General features: G+C 39.4%; 1 long non-coding RNA gene across 1 annotated transcript in view; it reads left to right on the top strand.

The window, feature by feature from the left end:
* The first annotated feature begins 16,047 nt into the window (after nt 1-16,047).
* LOC122880641 overlaps nt 16,048-24,953 on the top strand; it is an 82,330-nt gene continuing 73,424 nt past the window's right edge. The window contains exon 1 of the long non-coding RNA XR_006378990.1: nt 16,048-16,427. This is a non-coding gene — a long non-coding RNA (uncharacterized LOC122880641). The remainder of the gene's footprint in view (nt 16,428-24,953) is intronic.

The following is a 24,953-nucleotide window of genomic DNA, read 5'->3' as shown; positions in this document are numbered from 1 at the left end:
TCTGAGCCCCAGTGTCCTCATACAGCTACAGCACCTCCTTAAGTTTGACTCAAATGACTCACAATTAAAAGCACATTCACTTCTGGAACAAAGAACATGTTTCACTCTTATTCTCATTGGTCAGTGTTAAGCGACTTTTGATTTGTGTATAAAACGGGCAGTGAGAGTGAGTTTTATCTAAACCTTGAAACAAATCTCACTGTAAACACTGTAAAATTCAGATATTCCATACAAATATTGGGTGCTTTTTCAATGGTAGGAGGTTCTGAGTTAATTATTGAACTAGCTTGGGTGTCCTGGTGTCGTTGGGGTTTAAGAGGGTGGCCATGTATTTACAGTGTCCCTGGTTTGACTCTGGCTGGGGACATTTGTTGCATGTCATCTCTTCTATCTCTCCCCTCATTTTCAGTCACTTCTTTACTGTTAGCTGTAAAAAATCAATGAAATATTGGTTTAATGGCCTATGTCACTTTTTTAGATGTCAGGGGTTACAGTATTCATACCTCTTGTCTCTGTACAGTAGGCTATATACCCACATCCTCAGCTCCCACCAGACCACTCAGTATGTCTCCAGTCATTAGCAGAGTCTTGATATGGGTCTGCAGCATGATGGACAAATCATCGGTTCATCCTCTGAGGGCTTACATGTGAAACAACATTAACGCTCCACAAATTATCACCCGATCTTAGTGGCGCTCCCCATTTCACATCTGCATCAAAGCCGCGAGGCTCGCCTTCGATAAGTGTTCTTTAATGCTGTGTGTACTGCAGCCAGGCAATGCCTTTCAACACACATGAAAGCTTCAGGGAGTCAGAGCTGTTGGGAAATGAAAGAGAAAGATAGATGCGTGTGTGTGTGTGTGTGTGTGAGGAAGACGCTGGCTGTCCCATCTTTGGAAAAGCGCCTTTCTTCCTCTTCGACTCTAAAACTCTGCGGTTTTTACTCCAGCATCGAGGGGCTTGGATTAAGCAAGGCACTGGTTGCCACCAGCTTGAGAACATTTATAGTGTATGATGGATGCTAAACAGACAACATCGTCATCATGAGACCCCAGGCAACACATCTGTTTCTGATCCCATGTGCGACATTCTGCTGCTTCAGCAATTTTGGAGTTTTGTTTTGTTTTCTAATTCGAGGAGATGCTGCTGACTTGAGTGCTGGTTAACTCACTGTGTGTTTGGCAACCGGCAGAACTGCCACTCCGCTGGGAAACAGAGGATTCTCCCAGCTGGTCCCACCGGTTTCTTTTCCTTTGACAAAGCAGATGTTGGTATTGTTTACATTGGCTTGGGTTAAAATGAAACACAGTGGGATGAATATGATGACCAACACACACTGTTTGCAAAAGTCTTCCCTTTAGGTGGGGTGTATCAGCCAGGATCAACCAAAGGTTTTGATTGAGTCATATTTTAATTTATAATTTTGTTACAGCAAGACTTTAAATCTGGACTAACAATATTTTTATATCAACAACAGATCACGATCACTCTGTGAAAGGTGAAAGGTGCACGTAGAGCAGAGAATGATCACCCGGCTCTACACATCCCCTGAGATCGGTGGAGCATTTTAGTATCTTTTAATTCTGTGTTTTAGTTTTATGGCCACAACTTTACTGTTTTGGTTCAGTCTCATCTAACCTGTTTTCAGCCAATAATGCTCTAAAAACCCACTGTACACTACTTGCCCAGCACCAAACGGCAGACAGACAAAGTTAGCGAGTAGCTAGTGAACATAGCGAAGGAGCCAGATACTTCCCTCAGGGCTGTCATGTGCCTCCATCTAACCCTGTCCTCTGCATCCTCTTCTCTCACACCAATTAACTTCATGTCCTCTCTCACTACATCCATAAATCTCCTCTTTGGTCTTCCTCTAGACCTCCTGCCTGGCAGCTCCAACCTCAGCATCCTTCTACCAATATATTCACAGTCTCTCCTCTGAACACGTCCAAACCACCTCAATCTGGCCTCTCTGACTTTATCTCCGAAACGTCTAACATGAGCTGTCCCTCTGATGTACTCATTCCTGATCCTGTCCATCCTCGTCACTCCCAAAGAGAACCTCTACAGCTTAAGCTCTGCTACCTCCAGCTCTGCCTCTTGTCTTTTCTTCAGTGCCACTGTCTCTAAGCTGTACAACATCGCTGGTCTCACCACCATCTTGAACACCTTTCCTTTCATTCTTGCTGATACTCTTTTATCACACAACACACCTGCCACTTTTCTCCACCCGTTCCAACCTGCTTGCACTTGTGTAAACACACATTATACAGTGGTAATGGATCAATGTTGTGTTTGCATCTTGTTCCACTGCCCCCAAGTGGCCCAAAAAAAGAATTAATGATACTTTAACCAAATTTCTAAACTAAAGCTTTCTGTAAAAGTCCTGAATATAGAAATCAGATGAGCAACAGTTCAGAATAGAGTCTGTGATGAAATTGAAACAAAACATTAGATCTGTTGTCAAACATGGCAGTTAGCGAAATGCTAATTGGAGCAGCAACACTGAAATAGGCCATGACATTGACTGGGATCTGGAGCTCATTCATTTTGGCCTGTACAGTATTATATGATGGTTGATGTAATATTAAACTATGGTTTTAATAATCTAACTACATTTTTATTTATGCTGTGTAACAGAAATGGGATTAAAATTACATCTGGTTTAATATTTTAAACTAAACCAGCTAAATTATGATTAACCCTAAATTAAGCCCTCTGGGTCCAACCCACCCTTTCCTAGTTTCATCAGATTCATCTTCATCTGACTATAATTCCCCTGATCACTCTCTTTGCAGTGCAACACTAACCTCTCCTGTCATTTTAGACCTTGCCATTCCTCACCAGTTGTCCTCAGTGTACTGTATTTCCTGCCCGAACACATCACCTGAACGCTCCTCTGTCTACACAGCTGCTCAACATTTGTTATCAGCCTCTGTATATATACTCCCCAGCCAATGCTCACTCCTTTGCTAGGTTGTCTGTGATACCTTGTTTCCTAGTTTTGTTCTCTACCATGTATGATTGCTTGCCTGTTTTTTATTTTATTTTTGATCAAGTTAAAAATAGTTTTTGCCTCTCAACCACTGCCTAATGAGTCTCATTTGAGACCATGTAAGTTTCCTAAATCATCACACACCATGAGTTCTTTCTATTCTCTGTGACCAACTGAAGAAATGACACAGAACCCCTCAATCAAAATGCCCAGACTTTCCCTCAATTGCAGACTTTAGGTGGAGTGCCCAGGTCTGTCCAAATCCACAATTCATCAAGTTAGCAAGGGTGCAATTCAATCCAGCGCATTTTCTGCAGTGGTGGAAAGTACTGTACCTAAGCGCAATTTTGAAGTACTTGTATAGTATTTGTAATCTATGTTACTTTATACTTCTACTTGACTACATTTCAGATGGAACTATTGTACTTTTTACTCCACTACATTTATTTGACAGATTTGACTGGTTACTTTACAGATTAAGATTTTACAATGAAACATATGATAAACTTATTAAACACAATACATTTCTAAAGATTAAACCAGTGGCTCCCAGGCTTTATGGCTTGTGACGTCTTACAAAAGAGCGTCTAGTTGGGGCCTCTTGTCACTTTTCAGATGTTTAGCAATTCCACCAAAGAGACATTTCCAAAGCAAAGTAAAAATTAGAGAAAACTCCAAAAAATGAATAGAAATTTGTGCAGCAACTCTATATATATATATATAATATATATATATATTCATGACAAGGATTGGGGTTTGAAATCCCATCTTGAAGCGCCCTTGCCCAGCGCCCTTGCAGGCGGTTAGCACTTGGGGTTATCACAGCATGTATGTACTGTCCGTGCAGGGTTCAGTCCACAAGTCTGGAGGGTGGACATCTGGATTTAGCCCTTATCAAGGGTTTAAACTCTGTTTCTGCAGTTCTTGAATCATACTGGAGTTCAGCTGGACCACAACCCCATCTAACCACCTTCCTGAGGGGTTTGCTACGAATCACTCATGATCCATGGCTTATACACAATAACATTGTATAAATGATGGTCAACAAGCAAATCGCACAGGCAGGGTCAAAACCCCAAGACCAGAATAAAACATGACACACACACAAACACACACACAGAAGTCTCCATGTGGCCAAATGTGCCTGGTGTGGGTGGACTGGCTATCTAAATGTTTACTGTTCCTAAAGCCACTGCTTCATTGTAACAGGCACTTTGAAGGCCTCAGCTGCAGTTTAATGAAGAAAATAAAAGGGTGAAATTGTTTTTACAATGTATAAAACTTAATTTGAAAACTATGAGGGTAGCTTTAAGTTGCATGATTATGTCTTATAATCCTGATTACAGTGCAAGATATTGTAATCATGATGAATCAAGATTGGTCTTTGATTGAGGAAGTTGATTATTTAATTGCACTTCTGCATCTTAAATCAACATCTTGAATATTTTCAACTGCAGCATTAACTCAGGAAATTAAACTGAATGCTTCAATATTGCAATTTTTTAACTTTTAATGACAACAAATAAAATTAGTGCCATATGTTCCTCCATGATCAACGGTACTTCTCTATACTTAAGGTGAGTTGTGTATTTCTAACTTGGATATGGCACATGTCCCTGTGGATTTATTGTGGACTTGTGTGCCACAGGTTTGGTCAGGACAGTAGCATTTCTTTTATTGTGCTGAATTAGGGAGAAGACTACTGAAAAGTGAAAACAATGCTGGTTCGGCTGCCAAGATCTTACTTCAGCAAAACAAACATCCGCGATGAACTGAGGGAGGTTGTTGTTCAATCCAAACCACAATCAGAAACCATCAGCTTTCATGTGTGGCAATGTAGTACAGGGATACCCCACCTCATATTTAGATAATATCAAAACAATTCACCTGCTATATCACACATACTGTACATAGGAATTTGTAGTTCTCTTGTATATATTCATTACCAGGCTGTATTTCATCTGAATGTGTTTCCTCCCTCAGACAAGTTTAACTTTGTCAGGATTTTTTTCCTCCATTCCATTAGTTAGCTTCGAAGGACACCGTTGCTACTTTTTTTTACTTTAATGCTGCTTTATGGATGATCAACACAGGAATTTATGACCCTTGAGTCAATGCGTTATGCCTTGTGTATTTGTGTTATATGCTTTTATGCATCTGGCTACAAGGAGAATTTCCCCGCAGGGATAATAAAGATGAACTGAAATTGAGAGAATCAGAGCACAGAAACAAGCAGCAGCAGCAGCAAGCAAGGATTCAGATCCTTGTTAAAGGTACCCAGTGGAGTTTTCATTGTAAACAAACAACTTCTAATGTTTCTCACCAAACCATGCTGTGTGTAGATCCTTGAACAAAGACGCTGAATACATTTCCTACCTGATAAAACATCTGCAAAGCCTTTTTTATGATTTTGAATGTTTTGAACCCTGCATTGTTAACACTGGCTTGCAACTACGTCCTCATATTATTATTTCTTATTTGCGGATTGCTACTCTCATGTTGACGAAAATGAGCATTACACAATAACATATTAATAGAGCTGGATATGTCAGTCGCATTAGCCTTGCTCCCAGTGTATCCCAGAGGCCAACCACGACACTGCAGCCAAAAAACAAGAATCTTATTATTGGCAGCTGAAACTGATGTAGCCACTTTATATTGTTGCTGTTTGTTGTATGTCTTGAGACCAGCAAACAGCTGCTGCCAAGAAAGCATTTTTCCCATTCACAGCATTTATATTGGCAAATAGCAGACAAGGTCAGTTATTACTCTTTGTATTATGAACTTTTAGCCATGGGGCAGCATGGCTCTAGGGATGACAATGTTGGTCTGTCGTTTGGTCCACCACTTGGGTCCAGACTGAAAGGTCTCAACAACTATTGGATGGATTTCCATGAAATGTGGTACATATATTTATGGTCCTCAGTGGATGGATCCTAAAGACGTTTCCTCTAACGGCATCATGATGTTGATATTTGTGGTTTTGAGTAAAATGTCTTGACAACTATTGGATGGATTGCAATAAAAATTGGTACAAACATTCACAGGATGAATTGTAATAACTATGATTATCCTCTGACTTTTTATCAAGCACCATCATCAGGTGAATTTATTTTTATTCTTGGTTAATGATGAAATACCTGTAAACTAATGACATTCCCATCAACTTCAGCTGTACATTTTATTTATTACTAATAAGCCAAAGTTAGCATGCTACAACATTTGCTAATTAGACTACGACTGAAACCTTTTCTATGATAGAACACTCCTGGACGAATGAGGGACTACACCGTCTCATTTGCTAATTAGCACTAAATATTTAGCATGCTAAACTAAGATGTTGAATATGGTAAACATTTTACCTAAATCATCACCATTTTCATTGTGATCATGACATTAGCATTTACCTCAGAGCTGTTAGCATGGCTGTAGACTAAACCATTGACATTTAATATGCACTGAGGAGGGGGGTTGTGCTTGATGTCAGCTCAGTGCATAGATCGGGTACAAATAATACAACAATACTCCACAAACCTGGTGGTCAGGAATCCCACGATGAACCTACGAGGTTAAGAAGTGAGTTAGAACAAAATTCCACTGTTTACCTTTCAGACGTTTCTCAAATTTTTGGAGTTTTTTCAAGAAATACCCTTTCAAGTCTCCAAAAAATTCAGATGAGACAGTCTGAGAAGGGAAAATCACTCTTTCATTCAGCAACTCATGGATATCCGACCTGTGATGAGTTCACAAGTAGACATCTATTTCGTATTCTTCTTATCAAGCAAGACACACTGAGAACCAGTGCTGTGCAGCACCACCAATGGTCAAAAAACTGTGGTGATGATGATGGACACAAGAATCTAACCGGCAACTTTTTGGTCACTGAACGTCCTCTTTGTATACTTGTTCAAACTCAAATATCTTTTCCCATGATTTTCTAGTTCAAAATGATATATATTGTACAGAAACTAATGAACAGTCCAAACAAATAGTCTATGAAGAATCCAAAAAGAGCTACATATTCTGAAAGTGTTTGTCTTTTTCCAGTTATTTCACAGCCCGTGCACGACAACCCACACTAATGTAACGCTGATGTCTTCTCTGAGCGACAGCATATTATGAAACACGGAAACAGCTGCTCTACACTGTCTGTAATTACCACACATTTTTCTGTAGCCTGCCTGTTGTGATGTTTACGAAACCCTGGTGTTTCTGTGTGAATGTGTGTGAAGCACGTACATAAACTCTCTCACACAGGTGTATGCACATACAGTAAACAGCTCACATGCTGTACACAAAAACAGCTGTAAGTGCTCCTTTTGACCTTCCTGTTGCTTCTCATGTGCTGGTTTCCAGGCTATAACCATGGATGGTTATTCATTATGATGCCTGTAGGAAATGGCAAAGGCTAAATGTCACAATCCACAACACCAGCGTGGATAATCTGTTTCCTAAATTTAAAATTGGCTATGCTGGGTGGCTTGGGAGTTGGCAGCGCTTCGATGGAGCTGCGCCCATTATTACACTACAGAACTATACAGATTGAATTTCTCTGCCCCACCAAACTAGCCTTCCAGAAAGAAAACACAACAACATGTGAAAGGACAGCTCATTAAAACCATTAGAATAATATGGGCTTCTCATTGACACATGACAGCCATTTAGCTGCAATCCCATAACAGATCCCCATTTTTGCTAACACCTGGTGGAATTTTGTAGTTGAATAGTTTGCAATAGCCTCCACTTCTCCTGTCTTTCACCCTCCTGACAGCCTTGCATGTATACGCAGTGGGAAACAAAAGTTACATACAAACAAATGGCACTTTTTAGGTATGGAGGAATGCGCACACACTTGGCAGCTGACAGGAGCACATTAATTTTCACCAAAAAAAAGAAAGAAAAAACGTTCATTGCCTCATTGTCCCTCCTTTGCTCATTGGCTACTTCAGTCACCCGGTTCCCTTTGGATTTTCCCATGCCCTGCTATCTTTTCTCAAGTCTTAATCTTTTCATTCTGTCAGGCCCGCTCTCGGCAGCCTCTGCACTATTTCCAAAGGTCTGGGCTTCATGCTAATTGTCTCTCAATGGCACGGTTACCTCCCACCTACATAATGCACCTTGTTTCCTCCGCTCAGTCTGGGTTGCACCATTTTGGCTCATTTAAATTCAGGAGGGAGAAGGACTGTAAAAGCAATGCCTAAGGCTACAGCCATGCAAAGCATCTACCAAAAAAAGGGGGGAAAAATGATTTGCTTCCCTGTTTTTGGCGGAAAATTTCTGTGGGTGGGCTGACCAGTGGGACATTTTGAAAGATGAGTTGCATGTGATTGCTGTTGTGTTAGACAAAATGTAATTTCTCAACTACAAGTTCTCCATGCCAGCATTTATCACACAGTTCATCATGTCATGCAGCAGCGCTACTGAATCATACACGTTATTTTTGAATTAGCTTCACTTCCAATTCACGTGCTTCTTTTACATCTGCCAACAGTTTGATCTATAGTTCTCAGACGCAGTGAAAAGGCTAAGGGAGGTAAAGGTTATGAACATCATATTCACGACATGAATGCAAAACCCCTCTTGCAGGTTAAATGGGATTGCTGTCCTGAAAGGCACACATAAATTGTGCTAATTGTGTCCACGTAGACCCCAAATTGGCTGTTTTTCTTTCACTGGAGAGATCTCAACCACTCAGGACTAAGACGACAACCATGCACCATTAACATCTATTCAAGTGCACATGCTTTGATCTTCGCTGAGAGAGAGAGCAATGGGGGAACACAGGAGGAGAAAAATAAGGAGAAAAAACATCATCAACAATTCAAATGCGCCCAATTATTGGACCATAAATAAAAGCCTAATTAGCATAAATTGCTTCCACATTGTTGCTATTTTTACATAATTTCTTCTTCCCTATTTTGTGGATTTTTTGGTGTATTGTGTGTGTGTAGGCTTCTCTATTAGAATGCTTGAGTTATGATGGAGATGCTTAATTTCATAGTGAAATTGCTGCGCTAATTAAAACTGCTGGATAAATATTTGCTTTTTGCACAGGATCCACATGTGTTTTTGTTTGGAAACACAAAGAAAGCTTTTAATGTTATCTCAGAAACGAGCTGATCCTGATATCATCCCAGCAACGTTTTGATCCATATCACAAAACTGTCAACGCGGCGTCTGTGACATTTCAAGCTAATGACTTTAGTTTACCTCTGATGTCACGATCATCAGCGTCAGCATTTATTTAGCCATGACACATTTCTTTTTGACTTGTAGTTGCCAATGAAATTACAGCTCAATTGATTTTGGTTTTTCTAAAATTAGGAACAGAGCGAGGGAAAGTACTGAAACACCGCAACCAGAATTAGTTTCACACGTCTGCCTGAAAGGTTTTTGTTTTCCAGTCCTCCTCCATGATGGCGCTCATAAAGGGCAGCCTGTCTGCTCTGTCTGGTTTGGGTTATGAAGTCACTTTTGAATACAGAAACAAGACGGCAAGGATCAGGTTGGATCATGGTTCTTTCCCAGCGTCTTCTGAAACATTGTTTTTGATCAGACAAACCAGGATCTCCAGAAATGGAAACAATATCTCACCACTCCTTTCCCCCATTAACCCTTCATCGACATTTAAACAGCATCTATCTATCTGTACGTCTAGGAATTTAGTGTACTGCCTGCTGGGAATTCAACCTGCACTTATTGGTTATAGTTTCGTCTCTCTGACCAGTAGACCATGATTATAATGAGGTTTAAAGATGGCATTCCCACGCAACATAGAAACTAACTTTCCTTCTTTGCTGCCTCAGGGTTAAAAACCTCAACACCCAGTGATAGTCCACTGTCCTCTCCCACACACTTTCAACACGTTGGGCCAGCGGTTCGGCCTGCCATTTGACTTTAAGACATCTTTTGTTCTCTTGTGGTTTTTAGTTTAGCTTTTATTACACGCCCCGATTCATCTAATTCCAATTTATAATTGCCAGTTTGAGGCGCAGAAGGTTACAATAATAAGCCATAACTTCTCTCGAGTTTGAATGTTTTCCTTGGTCACTGTTGATGTCATTCGGCCATTAAAATGCCAAAAAATGACTTAATTGTAATTTCCATCCAAGTTGCGGAGGGAAAGCACGCTGATTTCCAATAAGTGTCCCTATAGATTAGTACAAGGGGTTGGTTTAGGTGGTTGTCTTGAGGACCTTTTATGGCAGAAGTGGACAGTAAAAAGAAAAAAATATGATGAAATTATTAAAAAATTTAACTGTTCTCATCTTTTTTTTTAGAATCCGTTTGACTCAGAACTGGAAAATCTGCTAATCTAATAACTGTATAAACCTTCTGTTTGGCATTTCTATGTAGAAAACCAAATTCTCTATACTTCTGTTTTTCAGATACCATCATACCACAGTGAAGCAAAAATGCAAATCAGTGACAAGTTTTAAGCAAATTTGCACTTTTGCTTAGTTGTACTATTGGCTTTCAATTATTACATTCAATAAAATTTGATTACATAAAATTCCTTTATATGCAGTAAAAAACAAATGTAAAACTTATTGTTGGTGTTTATTTCATACTCATTACTTATTATACTGATGAGAAACTTAAAGCTGCACTAATCAGTGTTTTTAAATTAACAATGGATCAAATGACTGTGTAATGTTAGAAGTATCACACGTAGTAATGAACCCAGGGAGAATTTTTTGCATCTTTCAGCTCATTGTTTTGGTTTTATGGCCCACAACTTTACTGCTTTGATTCAGTTTCAATGACGTTTTCAGCAGCAGCAGGCAGCTGTTTACAGCAAAAAAGCTCTGATAAACAAAGCCAGTCCAGCACTCAAAGCCAAACAGACAAAGTTAGTGGCTAGCTAGAGCATTTAGCAGCTAAAGAGTCAGATATTTCCCTCTAGATTTGAGACTTGAATGCTAATGTTTCTCTGTTTGCCTGTTCTCCCTGTAAGCAGAAAAAAAAAACGGATTAATGCTTGATTTCTTACCGAGCATTAGATGAGAAGATTGATACCACTGTCATATCTGTACTGTAAATATGTAGATACAGCCCACTGTCAGTTAGCTTAGCTTAGCATAAAGACTGGAAACAGCTAGCCTGGTGCTTTTAAACATTACATATTCCAGCTACCGGCACCTCTAAAGCTCACTAATTAACACATCGTTTTTGGTTTGTTAAAGCTGTGCAAAAACCAAAGTGTAAAAGTGAGTTGTGGTTTTACCGGGGGTCATGTGCTGGACTATTTCTTGGACATCACAGTGACTTCCTCGCCGTTCTATTTTCCAGCAATGACAGACGTCAGCAATTTTATCATTCCCCACATAGTGTAAAAATAATAAATAATAATAGATGGAATTTCTAGTAGACAGGTTTGATGACATTGTTAGAGAACCCTTTTGGAAACCATTGTTCTTTAGAGTGTATGATGAAAAAAGATGGCAGAGAGTTGTCTGCCTTCCGACACTGAAGTCAGTGCGAGTGGGAGTTTGTGTGGAGGTCAATTGTGTCTGTGTCTAGGACACTGGATCCAAACCACCTCTCCATGTTGATCAATCAAAGAAAATCAAACAGTGCTCTCCTTTCTCATCAGCCACCATGAAATCATGCATAAAGGGGAAAGATTCTTCGCTCTCGACGTATGCTGAAGTTCAGCCTGCTGACCCGCCACTGAACCTCTCCGCTCTGTCTCTTAGTCACTGCCAATGTAAGCAGATTCCTCTTCAGGGTTCGCTTTCAGTCTCTTATTTATGCATGGGATGATAATGCTATCCTGCATGTGATACTTCAAGAGAGCGAAGAGTCAATAACTAATGGAATTCATGCTAAACAAGAACTCCTCTCCCCTTTTAGTGTACCACCCAGGTTTTCCGCTGATACGCTCACCTCTGCTGAGCATCGACTCCGAGCCCACACAGTTTGCCACAACAGCTTTAGCTCAATTACTGCAGGTCCTGCTGGATTGAGCCCCTTTATATCTCCAGCTGGGAAAGCTCACCACTCCTCTAAACTCTAAGAGCGGGGAAGCTTTTGGAAAGATCTATAAAATGACGTCCAGAATAAAAACCTCCCTCCCTGCCTCTCACTCTCTCTCTCCATGGCTCCATAATACACAGTTTGACAGTTTGAAAGAAGGTATCAGTCTCTTGTAAGTCCTGCAACTGGATACTTTTCATCCGCAAAAGTTCAGCAAACCATAAATCAATAGTTGTCCTTCAGAGTAATGTTATAATCAAAGGATACATGCACAGTTTGAGAATCATCACAGTCATTCAGATGAATTGTAAACAAAATCAGTGTACAGTATGTGATACAGCGCTGTAAGAGTTTAACGTGAAATATTTGATGAGCTCTGAGATGTTTTCTTCAAACCTGCTGTTCAACATCTCACATTAGGCTTGGTTGGCAGGTGAGGGAGACATAGGTACTGTATTTACACAACCTTTGGGTATACTGCATTATCCTATGTCATCAATAGTATAGTAAACTTGAACTTGTAGTATGTATGGTTGCCATGTGCATAGAAAACAGGTCCTGAAGGAATAAATATGTAAAAAAACTGACTGCATTTTCATAGAATTATTATTGCTTTTCATTTTACCGTTCACTTTGCAGTTTTATTGTTTCTTTTTGTTTACTTTCATGTGTATATAATCTAATATAGTCCATTGCATGCTGTATTACCAGTGCTATCTAAGGCAACCCTGCCTCCTCCTCGAAATTACTTTTATATACCACTAATTTGTAACAGCAGATATGTTTTGGAGGAAACGTAATGCCGCCCATATTACGATTTTTATCAACATAAGGAAATGTTGCCCAACTTTACCACATGGAAAGATGCAAATTCTAGACTCTGGTGAAAAAGTCCTGTGTTTGTACACCCACCGTCCACCACTTTTATTGAGTTGTAATTCTACAATTTATTGCAATCATCAAGGTGACATGTTTTTATGATTTTATTTATCCATTTTATATTGCTGTTATTTTTTCAGTTTTAAATTATCCTTTGGGTCACATCTGTTTTGTTGATCCTTGATTTCTTTCAACATATTTAATCTATTATATTATATGTCTGGGTTATATGTTCTTTGTGCTGCTTTCTACACTCCTTTGAAAGAGATTTTTAATCTCAGCAAGGCACTTTCCTAGTTAAATACAGTCATTAATATTGTTTTCTAAATAAAAAATGTTCTGTTTGTTGACAATCACAGTTGCAATTCCACAAAATAGAGTCCTACTGTCAAATGCTTCCAAATAATACAACCTCACCTCACCAACCTACCCAGCTGGATAGTGTTACACCAACACATGATACTCAAATGGCACAAACACATAAATACATAAAACTGAGTTTTATCTCTTTGAACACAGGATACTCTGAGAGCAATGTTGCTCTCATGTTGCTTGTGTTTTCCCAGGTAACATTAGTATTTGACAGCTCCTTACTTTTGTTAGAGGAACTTTTTATGGGCAAGTAACACCAAAACATTTGTTACCTCTGCTTACAGTAACAGTACAGTATCTACTGTGGCTGATCTGCCTGCCCTTTGAGCCATTCAAAAACTTCCTGAGTGAAATGGTTTGCAGGGGTGCTGCAACAATGGTAATAAATCAAAACACTAGGAATTTTAGAGAGAGTCATACCTGAAAATTGCATACTGGTGTATTGGCCTGAATACTGCAAATGCACTGTGCATGTGTGCAAAGCTAAGGATCCTTTCCAGCTCCAGTTCATATGATGGACAGTTGTTAACATCTAAAAACAAGACGCAGCGCATTGTTTCTTTTACAGCAGCTGAACATATGTGTTCAGTGATTGATTTTAAATTATGTGCAAAAATATGCAGCCATAGTAATAGTATTATTATATCCTGCTGTACAAAATGTATGTCAAATAGGCTCATAAGTGCTCTGAGAGTAGAACGTAAGAGGCAGCATCTGAGAGTTCAGCAGGTCAACTAAGAAGGCTTTGCCTGAATATTTCCAGGAGATTAAATTCAGTGGTGAGAGTCTTGTGAAGACCCTCCAAGCTCTGCACCTGGTTCGTATTCCATCCTCACAATCTGCTTTCTTTGGACACTGCATCTTCCTCTTATTTGATTTCAGCTCTTTGAGATATAAAATACACGCTGATACTTAAAAACTGTCTTCGGGGATGGTGAGGTGAGGTGGAGAGACGGCCTTCTGAGCCGTTTGGAAAATAGATTTATTGAGATTTGGCAGCAGGGTGTGGACTGTCAAAAGAGTTCTGAATGAGACAGACAGCCATACAGTCTATATAGCAACAATTATGGGATTTATTAATGCTTTTTTTGTACTCACCACTTGAACAAGTCAATCTTGGATTCTGTTCAGGTATTTTTATGAGATGGTTCAAAAGACTTATAGCACCAAATTGTCCTCACATGGTTCTTGTCTTTGCTGAACAGTGTCAGCAAACACATTATCTGATAAGATGGATGCCTTAGATGCAGAAACCCATACAGGCCTGAATTTCCATGTCCCACAGTCAGGACGGTCTACATTTAGGTTTTTATTACTTAGCAAACGGAGGTGGCTCCGAGGTTATTAGATAGCAGTAAATTCCTGTGCTTCATGCCATTATCTTGAGTAAGGGCATATATAATGGATTGTGATAGGTTTACTGGTCCTCCAAAGTCCTCTCTGGCTATAAGTGTGGAAAGCTACTTTCTCTGGCAAAAACAAAATGATTCATCAGAGACATGAAGCTATTCAAGTAATCAAAGTTGGAGACAGTAGATGCCGGTGTCAGCATTACTGCTTCAAGTTTTGCATAACAAGGAGCTGAATGAACCGTTTTTTAGCCATAATCTTTGCTGATCCAAAAAGCATGACCTTTATTCACTAAAAAGCCTTACTCCAACCATTTCCAACCTGGACCCTGTTTCACCATTTTCCATCAAACCAAGCTTGGTAAACTTTACTGTCTATAAAAGGCAGGAATAACAGCGGATGAGAAGTCATACAATATACTTCCCATGGTTTAAGTCCTCATGAGCAAACCACGTTTTCAAGTCACAGCCAAACTCGGGGGCCTGCTGTTTCTTGGTGGGTAAGGTTTGTGACACAAAAAGCAGCCATTTGTCGAAACCCCAACAGAGGCTGCAGAGGTTGATCAGCTCTGTCCATCCAGTCATCCATGGTGTCTCTCAAGTTCTCTCCTCTTCTGGGAACTCTGCAGCAGAACAAAATCTTTTGTAATGTATGAAACCGATGTCTTAGTAACATGGTAACGTTTGTGTGAATCTCGTTTATTGAATCTTTACGACACATACCTCTTTGGCCAAGTACACCTGGAGAACACATAGACGAACGTCTTTGAAAACTCCCAACACTTGCTGTACATACTTTAATACTAACTTCACACCAGCAAAGGTTTAGGAATTTTAGCCTTTTGAATAAACAGTAACAATTAGTCAGTAATAATTTTAGGTGACCAAAAGTAATTTGACCCATTAAGATAAACTTTAATATGATGTAGTGTAGGTCTATGATCCACTGACATCAGACCTAGACACTTGCTAGAGTCCCTGATGCTCTGCCAGGTCTGTGCTGCAAGTGAAACACCTGCTCAGCTGGACTGAAGTCAGGTGACTGACTACCTGTTTAAAAAAAAGAGCTGGACGTCAGACGCACAGATGTAATATGCTGAAGTTTACACACTCACCATAGGTAGCAAGAACAAAGTCTATAAATGTTAAAATCCCTTAGGATTATGTAAAAACTGGCAATGTACTGTGTATTGTGTGACACCTCATTATATAAATAACCTATATAATGTTTATATATAGTATATAAGTATAGTCCATTTTGTAACTTTTTTATGTTTGTAGCTATTAATTATTGTAACTTGGATTATTTACTGTATGTTTTATATAGATGGATGCATGCATGTTGTTGAAATATTGTTTATTAATTTAAAAAAATGTTAGAAAAAAGTTGGCTAGCTTTGCTCTGTATCTGTTAGCTCACTCTTTTTCTATTTTTCTTAAAAGCAGTGGACTGAAGACTGCCAGTTAGCTGCTCCACCCACATATGACAGTCTGTACTATCTGCAACATAAATCCAACGCACCTCTCCAGTAAGGTGGCCTATGCACCGTCAGTGCCCTGCCCACTGTTTTAATTTGCTGTCATGCTGAACTTCTCATTTGCTAAAATTAGCTACCGCTGCTACTTCTGCTATGCAGCATTGAAATAAACAAGCTAGCTAGCCAACAGTCTGGTCATGTAGCTTCAGGACACTTTGTGGAGGAATAATCTGTTTATACAGTTGTGGTATTATCATCTGTTGGCTTCAAACACACGCAGAAGACAGAGTTTCCGGTGGCCATGTTGGCAGCTCGGGACTACATTCTTCCTAAAGGAATGATACTCTGGCAGTCATGCCACTGCTTCACTGCATCAAGGTAAACCGGCTATTTTATGCAAACTTGCATGTTGTGAGTTGCTCTGTTCAGTTGGTGTTTGCATGCTTGGCTGTACTAATGAGGCTGCTGAAGCTTAATTAGTCTCCATTAGATGTGCTTATGGGCTTGTTGGCTGCTAATTTCTGCTATTATGCTACTGTCCTCTACCTATGCAATATTAGCATGTGCATATTAATTGTGTGCTGGGATGTGCTTGAGCTCATTTCCTCCTGCTTGTTGGCTGGGACCTGCTTTGAGATGCTTTCATGATGTTGATTAGTGATGGTAAAATATAAGACTGTTTGATGTTTAAATTTTGTACAATATTAATAAGTTGTTGCTGTTGTTTTGGAGCATTGCTACTAGCTAAAAACAAACAAGGTCTCTAGTAGAGGTAAATATTGTACAGTATAGTGGATTTGGGGATGACTGTCTTGTGCAAAACTCATTTACATAATTATTGGATTCTTGGGAAACTCAACATAGCATACTGACACATTAGCTAACTATTTTCTCCACACAATTAACATTCAGCTAAGCATTGGAGAAGTATTTCACCTCAAAAGCAGTGGTTTTACTGTATGTGTCACTTTGCTTTACTGTTCATGTCATAATTACATCTAAGCTTTCATTTCATGCTGCTGATGCTGCTACACTGTGCTGCACTCATTGCCAGCTAAGTTTACTGTATATCAATGTACTGATGGTCTTCTGCTACTTATCACTGCCAAACATTATTTTATAAAAGAGATTATCTGCTCCAAACCATGACTTTTTAGTATTCTTAAAATCAGAATTAACTGGATAGTATACTGTATGTCTTGCAATTGTTGGAGGTGTTCTTTTGAGGAATGGCCACATGGCGGCTTGACTCCCACATGGGAGCTGCTCACATTATAGTGCTGTGTACTCTTTGTGGTCTGGGATGCCTACCAAGGGATTGGTCATATTGTGGTTGGTGCTGCCGTCCCACACATAGTATGCTCTACATAATAGTTGGTGTCTGACTCTGTATGTAATGGGGTTTTGGGAAGAGAAGTTTATTCTAATGTTTCCCAGTCTCTGCTGTGCTGAGCTTGATATGCTTTAGATGCAAAATATCAACTTTGTATCATCTATTCACATAATTATTATATTCCACGGGTTGGCCGACTGGAATCTTATAATGCTTTATTATTTTGCTTCTACAAAGGCTCTTGTGCTTTGCTTAGTTTGACCCCTTAAACTGGACATGTTGGTCCTACAGTCTAACACTGACTTTAAGCATTGCTTTATACATCTTTTACATCTGTTGAGGTGGATTCTGATGGTTTAGAAATGAGAAACAAAATTGCTGGCCATGCTTAGAATTCCAGCATTCTGTGGCTTTGTGATACCATAAAGATGTTTTGCTGTGTTAGCAAGTCTCTTTGGTGAAATGTGCTGCAAAATAAAGACTCTACAGAGGCTGTAAAGCTGGGCTTACATGTAGTTTCCTATAATAAGCCATTTTAAACATACATGTACTGTACTGACACTAACTCTGCAGCTAGATATGTACACCTATACTTAGTATTTATCACTTTGTCTGTCAGTGGACTACTGGCAAAGTGCGGCTCTGCAAAAACGACACATTAACTAAAGAAATGGGTCAAAACTGTCCAACAATGACTTGAATTTTCATTTTCATTTATAAACGTGCCAATGTGGGGCAACTGTGCCCCAAGCCAGATAAGATGGGAGTAACTACAGTAAAGCAGATGACAAGAGCTGGGTCAAAAACAGACTGGTCAAGAAACTTGGAAAAAAAAGATGACAATAGCTGGACTTGGAGCTGATTAGTTGAATAGTCGAAAATTAATTGGCAACTATATTGAAAATTGATAAATCATTTCAGTCATTTTTCAAGCAAAAGTACAAAACTTGAACTGGTTTCAGATTGTTAAATGTGAGGATTTGCTTCTTTTCTTTGCCTGTACAGTATAACAAACTGAATATATTTTCGGTTTTGGACTGATGAAGCAGCAAAACAAGCAATGTGACTGTGACACCTAGGCTCTGTATAAGAAATTATAATGGGCATTTTTCTCTACTATTAATTTCACCATCAGATAAGACAAAGATAAGATGCAAACTCTCACAACTGAGAAGCTCGAACCAGAGAATGTTTGGCATTTTTGCTTTAAAAATGATTAATCAATTATCAAAATTGTTGCTGATTATTTGTCTGTCAACCAGCTGATCAATTAATCGACTATTTGTTTCACCTGTACTTTCCTTAGCTTTTAGATTAGGAGTTAATTGTCAAGCAACACCAACAAACGTTTTCCACGGTCATCTCAGCCGCTGTGGCTCATCACTCTGCGTGATGAGTGTTGAGAAGGTCATTAGATCATCTCCAAAAACACATTTTCAAGCAGAGAGGCCCAACCTTCCACTTAGAGATGAGAGAGATGTTAAAAGACATGTACAGTTAGAGGTCGACCACAACTGTGATCCACAGAGATGTGGTCCAGTAATTGAGGATACTTTGGCTGACACTCAGCCCCTGAGATGATTTACAGTGTCCTGATGGTTTTCCCAACTCCAGGACCTTGGCGTCAGAGACAAAAGGAGTCTGTGCTGCCATACGCTGAGATGGATGAGACATGAATGAAGCTGAAAAGGAGTGAAGCCTGGAGTCTAAATCTGTAATCCGCACTCTGTGCAGCTCATTGATGAGGTGCAGCAATGAAATGCTTCCTCTATAGTGTGTCTGACAGCGCTGCCTGTTTGTGATATCCAGAGCCAGGAGTTTTCCCAATTGAAAACCTTTCCAGTCTCAATTATAGTCTCAAGTGACTTTGGGGATCCAGAACCTTTCCTGGTCGAGGACCTCTGGCTGCTGGTTTGATTTTGAGTAGTTCAACATCATTTTTTATCGACTTGAGAAAGCACTTTGTTAGCTGTGTCCAAGCAAGAGCCCTCTTCACTAATCTGTTTAGTGGTAAGAGGCACTCTACCAAGACAGCTCAATGTGTGTGTGTGTGGTTGTGTTGGTCTGTATTTGTGTGATTTTTCTATGTCTGTGTGGAGTTTCAGGCTGGATAAGAGAGACAGGACATTAGAGAGCAGCCAAGAGGCCTGGGTTTTCCTGGCACACAATAGCAGGAAGTGCTGCCACACTATAAATGGAAGCTCAAATAGTGGCAAAACTCAGTCAGCAAGGACTTTCTGCCTCCAGCCAATAGGATTTATGTTCTTGCTCTACTCTTTTTCCAACTTCCAAACAGTGATAATGAAACTAAATAGAAAAGAGTACCAGGAAAGTTGTACATTCAGGCCAGGCTGAGTAATTATTAAACCCATAGCTTTTGAAAGCTGATACTGACAGTGATAGTTTAAGATTGAAGCTGCCAAAGCTTATAATCTGTGCCCAAATTCAGTTTAATTTTGACCACTTTCTGCCATGACCTTAAAAAAAAAAAGGTTCTGGGGATTCAGTCTTTCCTCAAGATTTTTTTTCTTCCGAAGGTGGAAAATGTATTAAAACACTGAAAAACAAACTAATGAAATTTTTTTTTGGGTGGGATAACAGCTTCTCAAGGCAGGGCTTCACTGTCCACTTTACAAACTGGCTATTAAAGTAAAATTTCATCTGTACCTCCGTAGTGGTGGTTGTATTGTATTTGCTGATATCTACTTTTGCCAATATTGGCAATACAGTCTTATCCCGAGTAATTTGTTAAAAAACATTTTAAAGCCTATGTAAAAATCACATTTTCTACTGTGTTCTTCTTGCCTTAATGACCAGTTCACTTAGCCAGTCCAGAGTACAGGCAAAAGAGGGGAGTTCCAATTCAATTCCTATAGGGAACAGACAAGTAGCCCTCTACTTAGCTGTTGGCTGTGACAACTAGCTAAAGCGGTGGAAACCTACAGTGTAGATCAGATGCCACTCTCTGAAGAATTTACTTTTATTTACACTTAACTTCTCGCCTTGCTGCAGTGATGTATAAGTGTACTCCAGGACCCTGTGACATCAGTGTTGGGTGTGGTTACAGGTGAAACAGGCTTGAAACGTCTTGTTTTGTCTGAACAACAGTCCAAACCCCCAAACTATTGAATTTACTACAATGTTGGACCAAAAAATGCAAATCAAATACCTCCTGAGAACCTGGGTTAATCAAATGTTTGGCATGTTTGCTTGAAAAATAACTTAATGATGAATTGATTATCAAAATAGTTGACTAATAGTTGCAGCTCTACTTTCACTCACTGTTTTGCTGTCATGTCTGCTGCCACCCGACTTGCCTGAAAACTATGCTGTCACCAGCTGCTGTTCAAATAGCATTTCAAAAGACCCACCTCCACCTCAACATCCACCTGAAGGCTATGAGTCTACATTCCTGTAGCAGGGAAGTCATTGTTGTCACTCCCCATTCCTTGCTGTGCTGAGCTTGGTGCTTCCGTCTACGCTGTGTCACATAATCATCTTTTCCATGTGAGTTGGCTGTATTGAATCTGGACACACTTATAAACTATAATTGGTTTAACTTTAAACTATAAATGTTTAATAATAATAATAATGTTTGTTTGTCTGGTCTAAATTCACTGCAGTCTGCTGGCTGTGTGAGTATAATATAATGCTGAACTGCTGCTTCAACCGTGGTTTGTTACCACTAAGGTTTATTACATGACTTGACAATAAAAAGTGTTGTGTGTTCACTCTCAAACAGCTGAAGAATGTGTTCCATGGGGTGCTGGTAGATTTCAGGACAAACTGTTGCAGAAGTTAAAATCTCTGCACACAAGATCTCTAGAAGTTGTGGAAGTAACAGATCTAAAACAGTTGAAGAGTCCAGGCTTGAAATGACACTAAAAGACTGGTGAATATGCAGTATTTCATCCAGATCTGCAGATACGTTCAACCTCAACAAAACTTAAATGATCTCTGAGGGAAAACTGGGTCACTGCAGCAGCAAAGACTATACATGAAGTAAGAGAACCAACTATAAGATCAAAGACAGTACAAATACAATGTCACTGTAATGCTGCTGATAAAAAAAGAAACTACAAAGTTAGTTTACAGGGATTTTATTTACTTTGCTGAGGCTCCTTGTTATGCCTGTCAGCGTCTCTGTTTTACAGTTTAAAGTTCATCACTCCTGGAAAACACATTACATCCCTCACCTTGGAGAAGCCCTCCCTGTCTTGTGCTGTGTGGCTCTTTCCCTGGAGTCCATGAAAAACTTCACAACCTCCCTGAAATGTCAAGGGTAACCTTAGTGAGACAAGCAGGCAGGAGGCAAGAAGAGACGGGGAGAGGGAACCTAGCAAAACATTTTACCCCCTAAGATAAAAATATTTACAGTAATCATCAGTTTGGGGAACAGATAGACATTTACCCTCACTTACAGGCAGTGAAACTTTTAGATTTTGGTTAAATATGTGGAATACGTGTGTTTTGCAATTTAGAAAATTCTACCTGATTTAAATGTAAAATGAAAAAGATCATAATAAAAAACATACCGTACAGTTTCTGGAAAGCTCAGAATATGTGGGCAGAGATACCTGGAGATGAAAAGCAAACAACACTTTAAGAGTCTAATGTTTGGACAGCAATCTTTTAAAACTCCATCATCTGGATTAACGTCCTGCCCTCTGTGAACCTGACAGCAGAGATAACAGATTGTTTACAGCACAATCTCTGGCTCCAAACTTGGACATGTTCTTGACACCGAACACAGTATTTCTTTCGCATTCCTCAATGATGGCTCCGCCTCAGCCTTTGTCACAATAAATCATTGTTACTTCCTCAATTTCACGCATTTTAGAATTCACTTCTCTCCCCCGTGAAGTTAAAAAGCATGTTTGTGATACCAAATTATTGTAGCTTACCAGAAGACTTTCTCAATGTAATGTAGTTGTGAAAGTCCTGCTTTTTGCATTCTTCTGCAGCAGGTGCATATTTTGTTAAATTGCTGTATGACAACCAAGTAATTGTGCATTAAAACTAAATTCTTATGTCAGTTTTTCTCACTTCAGATGAAAAAGGGATACTCGACTAGATCTCCAGGGAATCTGTACAGTATCATTCAGTAAAAACAGCTTCACCAGCTATGCAGAAGTGAATTAAGATGTTGGCATGACAGATAACGTCAAAAGTAAATAGAAGGATACATGGCAGTATTCTTCTGCTACCGGCGTCCTTTACATTCAGATGGATATTCAAGCATCCATACATTATGTTTGGAATGTGTACTGCTGCTTTCCCAGAAACACCAACTGAAGCTTTTGGGGTGTTCTTTTCTGAATTTAAAGTTTGCTCTTTGAATATGCAGTGAACCCAGGGCATTCAAATCCTCGTAAAGTATCAATGTGAACATGTATGATTTCAAAAAATACAAAAACTTTTTCAGATACTTTTCTATTGTCCATAACTCAGAGGCATGTATCTACTGATCAGGGAGTTGTGATCTCTTCTTTAAGCTGAAAGCTCTGGCCAGTTTCTGGTTGTAGTAAATCTCACCAGTAGCTTAAGTTGAGCCAAGGGCGGGTCTGGGTTAGTGGGTCAGCCTGCCAAGTGGTGGCTCAACTTAGCATGTAGGCCTGCTTTGAGATAATGTCAGCACATGAGAATGCTAATGGTAACCAAGGACCTAATAAAGTGCAGGAAATTGTGATAACATTAGTTAAATGACAACTCCTTTGTAAAAATTAAACTTTTTTTAATGTCTCTACTGTATCATGAAGTCATCATGCACACATTGGTGAAGCAGGAGCTTGATAAAGTAAAGCACAGTTTTGTGAACTATTTAGGTTTTAAGACATCTACATAATTTGCTTTCCAAATAATGAATTGGGTACCAACTAAAATGTTCCCGTAGCATTTAGTATTGACAAGGCTTCTTTACTTATTCTTTAATCAGGTATTTCTTTATTTAGTAAAGAAAACTTTTCTAAGTTTAGACTATATTTTATTTAAGGTTCTTGCACACCTAACCTGTTTGGTTTGTTAGGGCTGGTGTGAAAGGTGTTATTCAAACTATGGTGTGGACTAAACAAGTGAACTCTTTGGGCGGTTCTGGTCTCCCAATCAGTATAAGCAAAGTTAATTTTGTAACCAATGAAAAATGTATGAGGTGCGTTGAGTTTTTTTTTTTTTTTTTTTTTTTTTACGAGTGGCGACCACACAGTTACTATCTTCATACATTACTAAAGATGTCCTGAGCTGATCCCAAGGATCGGTATCAGGGTCGATTTGAGCATATTTTTGTGGATCGTATTGGCTGATAGAAAGCTGATCCTGTCTTTATTGTACTCTACTCTGTTTTGTCGGACTCAGCCTGCTAGTGTTGCGAGCATTTCGCTGCATATGTAAGTGAAAATTAGAGTGTGAGAATGTGGAACATTATTTGGGTGCACCGCCGAGTGACTCAGAGTTCTGACATCTGGGTTGGGGAAATGCACGGATTCGCTAAACTAATCATCATTAGCAAAGAGCAGTGTGCAGGTAGCAGCTTCTCATTTTTAGCTGGCGCTGTTCGTTGCTCTCACCGGTTTAAATGACAAACTTTGCCAATGGTAGGTAGCCTAATATAAGCTGTTGCTAATTAATGTTAATTCTGTGAGTAACTTGATGACAGGCCCAAATTTAACTTTGCCTGTTGTCTGGTTTGTGTTGGTATGTAGCCAAAGATCATTTGTGAGGAAAGAACCATCAATCTGTAACACCACTGTACACACAATTGCTTATTTACACATCCAGCAGATACGGAGCAACATCAGCATTCATTTGGAGTCGTTTTTCTGGCCCCCTGATGAATTTAAGTCCAATATTCACTCACAGGATGAGTTTGCTTTACATAAAGAAAGGAAGTTCTGTTACAAATACTGTTGTTTAATTTAGCAGACAACCACCTGTTTTTGAAAGAAGTTTTGACCCAAATTTTCCAAAGCCATAAAGATCAGAAATCAACTCATCAAATACATTTTTTTTTTTCACAGTGAGGAGAGGGAACAAAATTGAAGATTTGGCAAAATCTGAAAGTTTAGATTGCAGTACACCTTTTGACCCCAGCCCCTCACCCACTTTCCCCTCCCTGCATCTGGGATCGACACATCTTGATGCTATTCAAACGAGCTGATTGGATATCAACACAAGGCATGACATTGTGATTGGTAATGTTGCTAATACAGTCCGAGGAATCTTGGACAGGGTGTGGAATGATAATCATTATGCCTGGTGTGACTCACTCAGAGTAAACATTAGCTTAGCCGGTGTATATTTCTGGCTGTGTGCACCTGTTTGCATGTCACAGGCTAATTCATAACTCGTTGAGTGCTGCGCTATGTAAGGAACACATTTCAGCCTTAAACAGGTCCATATGGACAAATACACTTGTAGAGAAGATTTTGGTTGACTTCTTACTCGCCATGCAAAATTAGCTCCATACCACTCAGGCTGTAATAAGCTGTGGATCTAATTTGAGCCATAAATTTGCCTCGCAACAGCTTGCACAGAGGATGGACCTTCAACTAAGGACTTAATAACTTAATTACTGC

This window comes from Siniperca chuatsi, linkage group LG8, assembly GCF_020085105.1.
Source record: "Siniperca chuatsi isolate FFG_IHB_CAS linkage group LG8, ASM2008510v1, whole genome shotgun sequence".
Taxonomy (NCBI): domain Eukaryota; kingdom Metazoa; phylum Chordata; class Actinopteri; order Centrarchiformes; family Sinipercidae; genus Siniperca; species Siniperca chuatsi.
This window is presented reverse-complemented; position numbering and strand designations above follow the sequence as displayed.